This window comes from Panthera uncia, chromosome C2 (genome assembly GCF_023721935.1).
Source record: "Panthera uncia isolate 11264 chromosome C2, Puncia_PCG_1.0, whole genome shotgun sequence".
Classification (NCBI taxonomy): domain Eukaryota; kingdom Metazoa; phylum Chordata; class Mammalia; order Carnivora; family Felidae; genus Panthera; species Panthera uncia.
In genome coordinates this window covers 64,724,431-64,730,562 of record NC_064810.1, presented here as the reverse complement: position 1 = coordinate 64,730,562, position 6,132 = coordinate 64,724,431, and positions in this window count along the sequence as shown.

The following is a 6,132-nucleotide window of genomic DNA, read 5'->3' as shown; positions in this document are numbered from 1 at the left end:
CTACCCTAGGAGATAATAACATATCTATTGCTAGGAATATGTGAGCCTAGCTTTGATGACTACTTGGCAGGAAGGTTTTTTTTTTTAATTTTTTTTTTAATGTTTATTTATTTTTGAGACAGAGAGAGACAGAGCATGAACGGGGAAGGGTCAGAGAGAGAGGGAGACACAGAATCTGAAACAGGTTCCAGGCTCTGAGCTGTCAGCACAGAGCCTGATGCAGGGCTCGAACTCACGGACCGCGAGATCATGACCTGAGCCGAAGTGGGCCGCTTAACCGACTGAGCCACCCAGGCGCCCCAACTTGGCAGGAAGGTGTTTAAGATTATTTTTGTTAATGTTTATTTACTTTTGAGAGAGAGGCAGAGCATGAGCAGGGGAGGGGCAGAGAGAGACAGAGACATAGAATCTGAAGCAGGCTCCAGGCTCTGAGCTGTCAGCACAGGGCCCGACATGGGGCTCGAACTCACAAACCATGAGATCATGACCTGAGTCAAAGTTGGACGCTCAACCAACTGAGCCACCCAGACGCCCCTTTGGCAGGAAGGTTTTAGAAGAGATTTAGCTATTTGATGGGTTATTGGATTAGATGACCTTAAGGGACCCTTCAACCCCAAGATTTTATGATTCTGCCTTTCTACTATCACCTACCAAATTAGGACTTCCTTGCAAATACCGTAGAGCTTAGAAACACCAAGCTCCTTGCTATTCCAGGAACAAGCCCTACACTGAGGTTAGTGAGTCAATAGTGACTCAGTGTGAGTATTTACCCATGTGGTTTCTGTGCCTGGAATGTCTTTCTCTCACTTTTCTGCCTCTCAAAACCTCCTTGTTCATTAAGGCTCAATTCAAAGATAAACTTTGAAATCAAGCTTTCTGGAAAGGATTGAAATATGTTGTTCCCTCTCTGGGCCCAGTGGCGCTTAGCATGTAGCACTTTAAAGCACTTACTGTATTTTACTAATATTGGAGTTCATAATTGCTCAGGCTGCTTCCCTATTAGCTTTTGATTTTCTTGAGGGCAGAGACTGTTATCTTCCTCCTCCTTTTATAATGCCTCAAGGTGCAAATCTCCTAATCATTGCTTTGCACCCAGAAGATATTCAACAAGTTAATGACTACGGCACCAGGCAATAAGTGTACTCATTATTATCAGGAGCATGTTAGACATGACCATTGCTTGAAGTAGGAAAAATAATAACCTATTGGTTTATCTAGGAACTCTCTCTCTCCCAGTCTCCACTCTATCCCTCTCTACTTACTAGCTATGTGGCCCTTGGCATGCTGCCTAACATCTTCATGCCTTGGTTTCTTCATCTGTACAATGACAATAACAATAGTATCTACTTCATAAGATTGTTGCAAGGATTAAGCGCAACAATCCACGTCAAGCACCTAGGTCAGCATCTACCATATAATTAACACTCACTATAAATTAGCAATTATTATGATTATGATAAGCATTCCTCCCCTCCAATAGATTTTTTATTTAAATGTATCATTTAAAGGTATGAGAAAACAGAAATCACAAAAGAAGGCAGATGACTGATTTTATATTTGGTCAAGATTCTAACATCCTATCAGGCAAAATTAATTTGAAATATATATATAATTTGAAATATACAATTTGAAATACTCTGTTTGTATTGAATTGGAAACTAGTGTAATAGAAAGACTAAATAAGCTACCAGTAAGAATCCCTGTAGGGGATGGGCATTAGAGACAACCTCCCCTTTACAGGTAAAGAAACAGATGATTCAGAAAAATTCAGTGACTTGCCCAAGGTCATACAGCTAAGGTCAGAATGGGGAGACTAACTTGAACCTTCCAAGCCTGCCTGGCTCCTTTGCTGTTGCCCTTTTCCACTGCACCCTGCTGCCTCCCAGTTGTATGTATGGCTGAGGCCAACACAGATTGGAGATGCTGTTACTCCAAAGCCTTATAGGCCCCAGCTGTTCATTGCTAGCACTCTATGGGCAGCAAGCCCAATTTCAGGCTGATGGGGCTGAGGCTGCTGATACTCTTCTGACTTTAGGGAGAACTGACTCACAGTCCCAGACAGGCTGGGGCCTGCAGATGGAGGTTATGCGGGGCTCCATCTGTGAAAGGCTACATGATAAAGACAGAGGATCTGAGGACTATCTAATGTGCATTTAACCCATGAGAAGTAAGAGAATACTACATAGGTCTAAATCTAGTTATGTCCAGGAAGACAAACCCAAGAATGTATCGTCACACCCAAAATATTAAGACAAAAGAAACTATTTTCAATCTGTTTGGAGGAAGAAGCAAAAGTCAGGAAGGGATAGCTCTCTTTGAGAGAGGAGTGCTCTTTGAGAATTGGTGTAATGTTAATAAAGAATTGAAAGGAGGCAGAGTTACTTTGATCTTGAGCAAAAGAATGGTATTCTCTGTAGAAGTTAGAGAAAACAGGAGAAATTGAAGACCATCTGAGAGGGAGAGGAGGCAGGAGTAAAGCACATTTTGCTGTTTTTTGTGAGTCTTGGGCTTAAAAGAATTATATACCAAATGGATTGAATGCCTAATATTATTAGTACATTATATTTGTATAGACCTTTGCAGTTACAAAGAATTAATTATTATTTCAGTAGTCAACAAATTCAATATTACAAACATTTATTGAGCTTTTGCTTGTGCAAAGTACAACTGCTTTTTCCCAAATTGGATGACGATGACCTCTCAAGTCTTTCCTAAATACAGACTAAGCACACCCTGCTGGAGGGTGCTTTTTATATTTTCTCTGGTATTTAAATCATCACCATGGAGTTAAAAAAATAAAATATCTCTCCACATTTTTACATATACATAGACTATAGTACTTATTCAGGTTATTAACAATTTCAAATGTAGCCTGAATTAATGAAGTTAATGAACTCTGGGTTATAGAGAACTCTTGGTGCACCTCTGCCATGTGCCAGGAAAAATGGGAGCCACAGTGGCTTCTGGGTGGCTTAGTTGGTTAAGTGTCTGACTTCAGCTCAGGTCATGATCTCATGGTTCAGTTTGTGAATTCAAGCCCCGCGTCGGGCTCTGTGCTGACATCTCAGAGCCTGGAACCTGCTTCAGATTCTGTGTCTCCATCTCTCTCTGCCCTTCCCCCACTCATGTTTTGTGTGTGTGTGTGTGTGTGTGTGTGTGTGTGTGTGTGTGTCTCTGTGTCTCTCTCTCCCAAAAATAAATAAACATTTAAAAAGATGGGAGCCACAGATGAAATGATGCATCTTCCTGAATATTGGAGGATCTATGTGTGTGCATGTATGTGTGTGTGAGGGGGGAGGGTTTAAAGTGCATATTTGTATCAAAACAAACAACCATTTTTTATTTTGTGGTATAGAGGACAAAGTTTGCTCCTTTGAGCTTTGTTATAGTCACATCCTAGGGATATGTTTTAGGTGCTAAAGTCTGAAAAGTACTAAATCTTAATCTGGACATTTAGACTAATATACTTACTTGTAGGCATATTAAAACTTCATTAATTCAGGCTCTGTTTTTTGAAATTTTTAATAATCTGAATAAGTACTACCTACCGTCTATGTATATGTACAAATGAGCATATTTATTTTTTTTAAGTTCCATGTGATGATTTAAATACTAAAGAAAATTTATAAAAAACCACCCTCAATTTATAAGGAGCAATTTATATTCAAATACTTAATACACAAATTATAGGTATTCTTATCTACTCATCAAAGCAGATGTGGAAAGTTGATCAGTCTCACTTTAAATTGCATTATGTATTTGAACTTTTGCAAAACTTCCTTTCATTTTCTTTAACAATATTTCTTATAATCAAGCCTTTTCCTTCACTTTTTTTGTCTTCCTGCCATTTGTGACAATCAGTAAGGTTTTAAATCACAAACCACCTCCCATTTTCTACTGCATAAACCTTCTAAAGAAGGTGTGGTTTCCTAGCTTCTAGTTGGGCAGGCTGTAACAGGGTCATTGTACTGAGGTTCCCCAATACAGTTACCCTTGGAATGACCTTGTTAGTTTCAATTCAGAGGAAAAACTTGGCAAACAATAATAACCCAATGGGCCATTCCCCAGGGAAACCCTGACATACCTAAAAATGATATTAACCATTTAGTCTATTTACATAGAAGACAATTGTCACAAATTTCCCTTCCAAAGCCAGTAGAACAAAAATTTACAGATTAACTCCAAACTTTAATGAATTCCTTATTAAGAGGATAGCAAATTCTACATAAAGGTCATTTGCTACAAACACAGTCTGTTGCAAGAGCATTGAGTTTTTAATTCTCATTATTGTTTCATGCATCATTTATCCCATACCACATTGTTCCCCAGGTGCCAGTCCTACTCATCCTGTCCCAGTGCTTAGGACCAAAGGACCAAGTTGTGTGGAGGAATGGAAAGCATGTTATCTTGGCCACAGTGGAAGGCCACTGTGTGTGGCCTTGAAATATCACCCACCCTTTCAGGCCCTTAGGTTCCCGAAGTATGAAATGGAAGGATTAGATGAGCATCATCTTTTTGATGACTGTCAGTTCCAACAGTACTTGCTTCTGCAATGTGAAGCAGGAAGAGGTGAGATTTAAGAGGTGGTGGCGACTGGTGGGTAAGTGGCTGGGGTAGGCAGTTGAATGAGGACTTTGAATGCAAGACAGAAGAGCTTGAATTTTCTACAACAGACAGGAGGATCAAGTTAGGTTCCTGAGCAGCTGGGTGAAGTGCTGAAAGTGGTGTGGGAGTTAGGTCAGTCTGACTTGTGTGTAGGATGCAGTGGAGTGGATCTGGGGATGTCATGCATACACAATGATAGCAAAGTCAAGACAAATATCTCATTATTTTTGCCTCCCGGAAGGGAAAAGAGCCCACTCTAGTCTTAATGAAAAGAGATAATTAAATAAAAAATAGTCAACCTGGGGAAAAATGCAGGGCTTACCTTCTTGCTATCTCCCAGTAATCATCTTCACCCATGCTCCTACATGAGTGCAGGCCTTCAAAATATCCAAACCGTTTTCACAGGTGCTGTCTCATTTCATCCCCTCAAAACCCGAGTATTTTCTAAAAACAAAAACAATCCAAAGTCAAGGCCAAGAAGTAACTAACCACAGACTCTGTTAGGCATCTTGGCTGCATTAGAATTTCATTATGGGGGCACCCGGGTGGCTCAGTCAGTTGAGCATCCGACTTTGGCTCAGGTCATGATCTCATAGCTTGTGAGTTCGAGCACCATGTCGGGCTCTGTGCTGACAGCTCAGAGCCTGGAGCCTGCTTCGGATTCTGTGCCTCCCTCTCTCTCTGCCCCATCCCCACTCATGCCCTGTCTCTCTCTGTCTTAAAAAAAAAAAATTTAAAAAAAATTTTTAATTAAAAAAAAAAAAAGAATTTCATTATGGAAAGGTTCTCTCAGCTGATGGCTACTCAGAACAGTTATTCATGGAGTGGTCCATGAGTGATGAAGTGTGGAAGTCCACCTCCTGGGGTCAGCAGGATGGTAGATGGGATCCCTGACTTCCTAGACATCTTCCTGAGTGTATATTGATTCAGTTATGTCCTCCAACCTCTTGTGAGATGAGAGCCCCTTCCACAGCCAAGTGCTTGTCAGGACTATTACCTTCTCATTCAAAGATGGAGTGAACATCTATCACATGGGAGCAATCCATAGGCAAGGAAATGGGTTTTAAATGACTTGACAATTCCCATTGATAACTGTGACTACTTAATGTGCTATGTAGGTTGAGAAGGACCTTGAGACTAAATTATCTATTTTATCCATGTTAGCCAGGGTACAGAAATGGAATAAATCATGCCACAGGTACTCACTCATTTTTCGGTGAAGCCTATCCTTAGGCTTTACCACTTGGGGTTTAAAACCCCCACCCAAGGATTCACCTTTACCCAGGTGGTTTCTAATTTGCCAGGTCATTAAGTTAGTGCAATGCCCAGTTACTACTATTTTGCCTTCAGAACAGCCTTCAGCATGTTCCCCATTCACTGTCTAGAAGGCCATCTCTACTACCCTCTGCCTTCTGGGTTATGTGAGGCTCCTTGGTGCCTCAAATATCACAATGGAGTGATATTTCTGGCAAATCACCATTTGGCTGTCAGTAGAGTATGCATCCTCTTCCTAAAGCAAGGTAATCC